Raw genomic sequence first — 8,976 nt, forward strand, 5'->3', positions numbered from 1 at the left:
AACTTTTTTCAATGTACTATTATCTTAAATCGATTAAATGCGCCGTGCGCGTAATTTGAATGAATGTTTCTTTGCCATGGTGCAGTTCCTCAATTCGTGCAATGAACGCATCCATGCGCGCGCAATCAAATCGCTCAATCTAACGGCCTACCCAACCCGTTTTTAACGAGATATTTCCGTATTGTCGCGCGCACACACGAGAAAGCGCGCCTCGGTATGTCCTCGTCCAGTCGTGTCAGCGCTAAATGGACCATCAGAGTCGCCATAAATCCCGGGGCTATCAGATCAGCGGCCGCAGTAGACTGTTCCAGATATAACGACGGACCACCGCCCAGTAATGGAAGAGCTCTCTGTCGACGCGCAAGAGATACGTTCCAGATGGAATCTCTTCTCGCGGACCTGTCCGCGAGGACACGCGGACTCCACCTGACTTCGTCATTAACTCTTTCGCTTTGTTCTTGACGAAATGGTATTAAATATCATATAAATATCATATAAATGCTTTGTGTGTGCTTAGATTCTCAAGCTTGCTTCTAATTGTACTATATGTAGGTATATCGAGCTATATTTATACAAAATAATTTATTGATAAAGAGAAGAGAGAGCTTTTAAACATATTGCTATCTAAATTTCTAATAATTACTCCAAGTTCAAGATATTCTCAGATATTCTCAAGAAAACAAATAATATTTCATTTAATTTTATATATTATATTATATAGCATACAGTATAATGTATGTTTTGTACAGTATTTATGTTTTAAGTAATAAAATATTTTTAAAATATATTTTTTAAGTAAAAGTTTATCTAAACAAATATAATATTAATATAATTATTTTTCAAAGCGCGCACATGCTTGCGGAAGACAAATTTAAATCGCGATGTTTTCAAATTGATATTTTTACGTCACAAAATTTAATTTTATTTTTTTGAAAATGGAATATGTATACAGAAAGACCAATTTTGCAGAAGTATCTAAAAATTTAGCTAAATATAGAACTGAAAATAATTTTATTGAAGCATCAAAATAATTATTTGGAATCTCAAGTATGATGAGCAATGCTGTAAAAAGTTTTAACAATTCCAGCAACTTGTTTTTCTAAATTATTTTGATAATGCAACATAATGATAGTTCAAACCAATAACATAATTTTTAGATCCAATTAAATTACTTTAGCAAAACCATTCTTTTTGTGTAAAATTAATGGACGTTTTAATTACAGTAAGTTTTTTCTAAATAGAACAATTTGAAGATTCAACAATTCGAGCAGTAAAGCGACAACATATCTGCTTGGCTTTCCGATATACGTTTATCATCTACAACTTAACGGTCAATGTCGGATTAATATTGATAAGTTGGATAAGCATTTGCGTCCAAAATCTATCAAGAAACGGCGCATTTCGCTGAAATAGGTAAAGAGCCGAGAAACATTGTTAATTACATGGTCGTGCTGATATCGATACCGGCTACCGGAGACGACGTAACTGGGCCGCACGGCCGCCAGTAAAGATGGCATCGTGCACACTAACGAGTAACAAGTGGCGTGACGTTTCAGTTAGGCTTTACTTCATCCAGGACTGGCAAAGAGGCAGATATCAGTATGCCACGACGAACTACCTATCGCCTTGCTTGGCCGAAGGCTAATTAACACGGAGATTCATTATCGACACCTTAGCTGCTCGTCCGACTACTGTCTTAATTTAAACAAGATCCGGTTCTTGCATTATTTGTGCAATTGCAATTAATGATTTATAACTAGGAAAATATTGTTGCTGTAACTTTTCAAAGGACTGACGCGTTCTATTTCTACACTGAGAGAAAAGTTTTTGATATTTATGACTTCATAATTAAATACATGTTACCATTATTACTGCTACAATGTTAATAATAATAGATATACGTATAGTTTTATCAATACATATATACATTGATACTAAAATGACTACAAACTGTAGTTACTGTAGGTAATTATTATAGGAAGGTGTAATTATTATAATTTAACTATAATTTATAGTCTTTGTAGGATATTTATACTTTTTGGAGCAACTATATAAAATAGTATATAATGTAACTGTACAATATTACATTATCTAATTATAATTATATAATTATATAATGTATAATTACATAATAAGTAATTAAAATCACAAATATAGAAAATATTTCTCTCAGTGTATTTAAATGGCGAAGCTAGAAAATAATATTTTTTATCACAAATATTAGAATCTACAACAAAGAAACTTATTTCAATTTAATATTAAACATTAACATTAAACATTAAAACACTCACTTTAAATTCCTAATAATGCTAAATTAAAAGAATTTGTAAGAATTGTTCAATTAAATATTGTGTACATAACGTAATGATTGATCGAGAATTTTGATTTTAGAATTTACATTTTAAAGATAGAATTTATTGGATTTAAAAAAAATCTAAAAAATTTAGACCTTTATTATAAATGTAAAGTAACGTCGAAAATTTAAAAAAATTGTTTCAAGAAACGTTTTATTTGACATTAAAAAAAAACTGATTAGGATTCGTTTGGAATATTTTAAATGTGTAAAGTGCTTCTGCTTTCAAGTCGCACTTCTCATTTTCGATTCGAAAGTACGAATTAGAATCATCGCGTGCATCGAATCAATATTTGAACACATATCTTCCTTTCACAGTAACTTTCGAGTACTAATACCACCGGCATCATTACTCCAATGTAAACAATGACGCTTTCGCTATGCAAAGTAGAAATTTGTACGAGGCGCAAGTAGCAATTGACTACCTGCGATCGGTTGCGCGTGCTTTGCATACAGCACATGAGTGCTGCACATCGAGTTAGTTACGCTTAAATGCAAATTGATGTTTTAATCGATCGTTTGCGATTATACGTACAATAGGCTTGTCCACTTCAATTAATCGACGCCGAATATTTTAAGAATAACATTTCTTATCACAAAGTTTACGAGTGTTTACATAAAAATCTACTCGTTTTAATTTTTCCTCTTAAACAGAAAACAATATTCTTTATAATAAAAAATTAATTAATGCTAAAAGTTACATTATATATTATATAAAAATTAAATTTTTTTCTATATATGTCATTTTTTATTGCATATATACGTATCTATATATTATTGCATTATCAAATTAGAAAGATCAAATTTGTCCAACAATGACCTCTGTCTGATTAAATTATTTATTGCGCACGTAGTACAGCGCTAATTCTTAAGAGCCAAATTTATTATTTAAATCATATTTTTTATATCAAGGAATTAAGATTATCATTTGTTTGATTAGATTATGTTACAATAATGTGTAATATCCAGCCGATCATCCAAATAACACAGAGAGCAAAAAAAAATTAAAAAGAATTCAGTATATCATCAACTCTTAATTCATTTTCAAACATAAAAAGGATTTTTAAACTTTTCTGAAAAAAATCCTTTTTGCATCTCAAAATGAATTTAGAATTGATGACGTATGATTGAATCCTTTTTCAACTGTGCTATTTAAAACTGACACGCCGTCCATCACGATAGGATATACCACGTTATTGTAGTAACTCACGATGCGTGAATTCGTATCGTGAACGCGAAATTTGTTCACAGATGTTCATATGTTTAGCGCGTGAACATCCCAAATGGCCAACGCTCCGCGTTTGCGCGAGATATTTACTTAGATTGTTAGCATTTAATTGTGACAACATGTAATTTTTATAAAATTAATGTATTTTATATAGAATGTCGCTCCAAGTATAAAAATACTTAAAGACTTGCGGTGGAAGATATCATAATTCTTTCAAAATAGGTTTTGATACATAATAATCAATTAATTATTGCGAAACTCTAAATCGTTATAAAATCCAAGAAGAACAACAAGTTACAATAAACGACTTTTAGAGTCATCATTTTGATCATTTTAGAGTCATTTTGACATCATTGACTTGTTTTATTTGGGAAAAAACGTTAATTAGCAAACGTCAGTGTTCGCACCATAAAATAATAAATTTGTTAACCGAATCAGTCGTTATATAAGGCAGATAATAATCGCGAGAATAAGATACACGAAAATTTATACAGAAAAACTGTGATAATTAAGAACTCACTTGATGATACGATTTCAAGTTTGAGCGCGAATAATCGCAAAGGAGATTTGCAAACATCCTCCCTTAATATTGGTTATTACAAATCTGCATTTGAAAATACGATTATTGGGGCGATACATGGGTATGCGTATTTACGTCGGCATAATGATCAATAAACCAATTACATGCCTTACAAAGCTTATTTCCAAAATGGATATTCAAGGGATCTTATGATTGGTTTATTGATCATTACGCCGACGATACGTCTCTCTAGATACGCTCTGTGGGACCCTCGATGTTTGTACCGGCGTAATAAAAACGGGCGTAAAGCCTGTGATTGGCTTAGGGTTTCAGCACAAGAATTGTTGTAACATTTCCTTAGACTTAAATTGTAGGCGTAAGTAACGCACAAGCTTTGATGTATGACATACGATTTATTGCCGTCTCTTGAAGACACGGCATAAGTTGTACGTCATACGTGAAAGCTTGTGCGTTACTTACATCTACAATTTAAGTCTAAGTAAGTGTTACGACAATCCTTGTGCTCAGACCCTTAGTTCCTTTATGCAGTACACCGATACACTTACCTAAAAGATTGCACTTTTTTTGAGAATACAATCTGCTCACTGAGTGATTGGTTCTTACTTATGGATCCAAAATCAATCGCTCAGTGAGTAGACTGTATTCCAAAAACCATAGAAAAAAAATCTATTGCATCCTTTTAGTCAGCGAGTTTATGTGACCGTATGCTGGTTCCTGGGACTTCAGCTTTGCTCATAGAGTTGAACGTAAATGGCTAGAATGTTAGATCCATAAAAGTACGAGATTCCACCGCGAGTTTATTCATTTATCGCGTATGTAGATGAATATAAAAAAAATCGAAGTTCATGTTGAGGACACTAACCGCAAGGATGTCTAAAAAAAGTGGTCAAGAATATCATTAATTACGTCTTCGATTAAAAAATTTTGAAAAAATGACCATCGCGTATGTTTATAAAAGGATTACCATTGGAAAAGGGAGAATTTATAGATTACAAAAATATAGTTGGGTGCCACTTTTAAGTGGTCACAACCCTTTGACAGCCAAGGTAAAGAGAGTGAGTAATGAATGAATTTTTGTTCATTAAATGTACCCATCGCGTAGTTCAATAATTTTTGCACTAGATCGTTAGCTTAATGTTTAGGTTAATGTTTACTCTTTACTGGTCCAAAGAGAGTAAGATCCGTCAGTGGCTGCGTCCTTGTTCTCCGCCCAGAGCCACGCTCAACTTTTTCTCTCTTGCTCGCTTTCGCCAGCGAGAGCGGTTTTTCAAAACGAAACGAACTTTCGATCAGTTTTTTAAAGGCAATCCTATTCCGTCATAAAGAATAAACATTAAACCATGATCTAGTACAAAAATTATTGAATTACGCGATAAATGCATTTAATGAACAAAAATTTATTCATTACCTTCTTTATCCTGGCTGCCAGAGGATTATGATCTGAAGGGGAGAATCTGTATATTACGAAAATAATAAGGTGCCACCTAAAGTGGCAATATACAGATTCTTCCCTTTCCAATGACAGCTCTTTTATAAACATACGTGATGGGTCATTTTTTCAAAATTTTTTCAAAATTTTTAATCAAAAACGTTGTAATTAATGATATTTCTGATCACTTTTTCTTAGATACCCTTGCGGTTTAGTGTTGCCCTCAACACAAACTTCGATTTTTTTTATATTTCTGCATCTGCACATGAGATAGGTACACAAACTCGGTAAGATCTTGGATTATGGCTGCGATCAAAATCTCGCTACAAAAGTTTTGAAGCAATTTTTGATTGGTCAATTTGTAAAATTCTTTTTTCTAATTGGTTAATCAAACTCTTCAAGCAGTTTGTAGTGAGACTTTGACCACAGCCTTCAAGTAAGAACCAATCATTCGATAAGCAGGTTGCGTTCCGAAACTCATCGAAAAAGTGTTTTAATGCTTTCGTGATTGATTTATGTATGCGTCAACGCGCGCACGCGCACACAGCACAATGTAAGAAAACCAGTTGAATGCTAGGATCATTTTTATTGTAATTCTTCAGATCTTATAGTCAGTATAGAAATTCATAGTGACGAAACATTCATAAAAGACACAACCTCCGTATAAAAAGGAAACTTTAAAATGCATCAATTTCTGTCACAGATGAAGCGATCACGATGAGAAGGCTGGAAAACTAAAACCAGGCGAATTAAGAAGACTCTCTTGTCATGGGGGGGGGGGGGGTTTGATCCTTCAGTTTTTAAACAATCAGATGCCTTTCATGAACCAGCCGATCAGCAGACATCTCTTTCTCCGCGAACTATCTGAATCTCTCTTTGCAGCCGGTGATGGCTCACATACCGCATCAGGTAACTGGACTATCGACGTCCACAAGTTCGGAGGTTCCGACGAACAAACTACCAGCCCTTGTATTCTTTAATTCATTATGAGTAATAATATCGTTGTACAGATTTTATACATAATAAGAAAGCTACGCAAAGAAAAATAATCGTTATTGTCACAACGAGTTACAAAATATAAGAGCAGGAATGCTATTCTGTACTACCAACAATCTTTGGTTCACTTGTTGCTTACATCAACAGAGATAAATCAAAGCTATTCTTAGAAGAAAATATTAGTAAACATACGGATCAACTACATGAGCAACATAATATTTAATATTACGAAGATAGCATTTAGCTTATATGTTAACTTTTCTCCTCTTCTGTTATAACCAACATAATCTTAGAAAATCGATGGCAAAACCAAAATTTATTGTATATTATTATAAAAATATTTTGAACAACAGATTTTACTTTGTTTTTACAAAATCTGTACAATTGTGATATGTTAAAAAAAAGTAGCTTTATAGTAGTACAAAACTATTTTAACAGATTGTCTGGATAGTATATATGTATATACAATTTTTTTTTATTTATATTTACTTTTTTTATAAAATTAAATATGAATATTTTTTTAGCTTGGCAATACATCTTTTATTAAGAACGGGAGCACAAAATGAAGAATTGAAATAGGATATACATGAAGGTACATTCAGAATTCGCAACAGATTTATAACTAAAGAAGACAAAATTCACCGTGTAAAACAACGAGAACAATTAACAGCAAATCTCAGTGATTTATTATTGATGGCCCTGGCAAGGCAGTAAAGCAATGGCAACTGTATTATGAAATGTACGTATTTATGTATATAACTATTAGATTTGGAGCAATTTAAAGAATAATTCATAAAAAAATCATTTAAATTAAAAAATAAAAGAAACTGAAATGGAAATCCAATCACTACAAATGATATTTACAGAAACATATCATTTTATTTGCATTAAAATATATGGAAAATAATTGTGAGTGTGTGGATAGTACTCTAGAAGAAGAGATATATACATTCTTTTGTTCGCATTGTATAATCTTTTAGTTTATTTTATTTTATGTTGAAAATATATAACTTATTCTTTTTTACTACATTTTCTACTTGTACAGCGAAATAAGTATATAAGGGCGCATTTAAATTAAAAGTTCAAAAGCAAAATGCGGAAAAACAAGCTGTTTACACAATATACAATAATGGTTATATTCTGAAAAAATAGCTTTGAAACTATTGCAAATTTAGTAGCAAATTTTCCAAGTATTTCCAAGTATTTGTGCTGTCTTTGTAATATTAAATATTATGTTATTCATTAGTTGATTGGTATGATTACTAATATTTTCTTCTAAGAATAGCTTTGATTTATCTCTGTCGAACGTGCAAACAACAATCAGGATTAAATCTAAAAACATACAACATTTAACAATGAGATTCATTACAGTAGTTACAAAATAACCTTTTGAATGTAATTAATATATAAGGATATATAATACTATTTTGTATATTTTTTCTTTTATAGGCATATCAGATACAGTTAGAAAATGGAAACAATGATATTCTTCAATATTCACAGCAACAATGTCAGTCAGTTGAAATAGTAAATGTCGAAAGCGATATAAATATTAATACTGGTAAAAAAATATACATACAGATATACATTTTTTTACATACAGAACATATGCACACACACACACACACACACAAAGAAATTATTATCTACATTTTATAATATATTGTTACACAATAAGATGACTATTTAATAGCTGCAGTGGACTCAACAGTTAAGTGAGCGTTCGCTGTTCTATTCTTTTAGATCACATAATCAGATCTAGACGAATATACTAATAGTAGCGAGTGCTTACTCAATTGTTGAGTCCATTAAATGCATCCAATGTATTACAAATTATATTTATCAGGGAAAGTTATTTTATAAAAGTAAACAAATTACAGTTACTCATTACCGAATAGAAAGAGTAACAAGTTACCGTTACTATTTATTGATTTTTAAAATTAATTCGTTACCGTTACTTGAGAAAGTAATTTTTCATTACTTTTTTAAAATCGACAACCACAGTAGTTGAGTGGCTAAGGGCTTTCTAGTTTCAAATGCCTATGTCTAGTGTCTAATCGAACTGTGTCCAATCGTGTGCAAAGTAACAACAAAAGTAACTGTAAAATTCGTTATCGTTATGAAAAAATGTAACTACGTTACAGTTAAAAAAGAAAGTAACACTGTTATCAGTAAAATTACCTTGTAAAAAGATAACTTGTAACTGTAACGAAGTTACCAGTTATATATATATATATATATAGTATATACTTCCATTCCTATATACTTCCATTCCTGATACTTCCATTCCTGATACCACATATACACACAGAAATATTTATATTTATAGACCACGTACGCTTGAAGAAAAATTAGAAAGTTAGATAAATAAGGAAACTGACGAGCTGACAAAGGTTATAGAATGTTTAAATAATGAACAAGTCATTAAA

At 31.5% G+C, this 8,976-nt stretch overlaps 1 pseudogene; it reads left to right on the top strand.

Annotated features, from left to right (window-relative positions):
* The first annotated feature begins 6,106 nt into the window (after positions 1–6,106).
* Positions 6,107–8,976, top strand: LOC108691666 (annotated as a pseudogene).

Source organism: Atta colombica, unplaced genomic scaffold (assembly GCF_001594045.1).
Source record: "Atta colombica isolate Treedump-2 unplaced genomic scaffold, Acol1.0 scaffold49, whole genome shotgun sequence".
Lineage (NCBI taxonomy): Eukaryota > Metazoa > Arthropoda > Insecta > Hymenoptera > Formicidae > Atta > Atta colombica.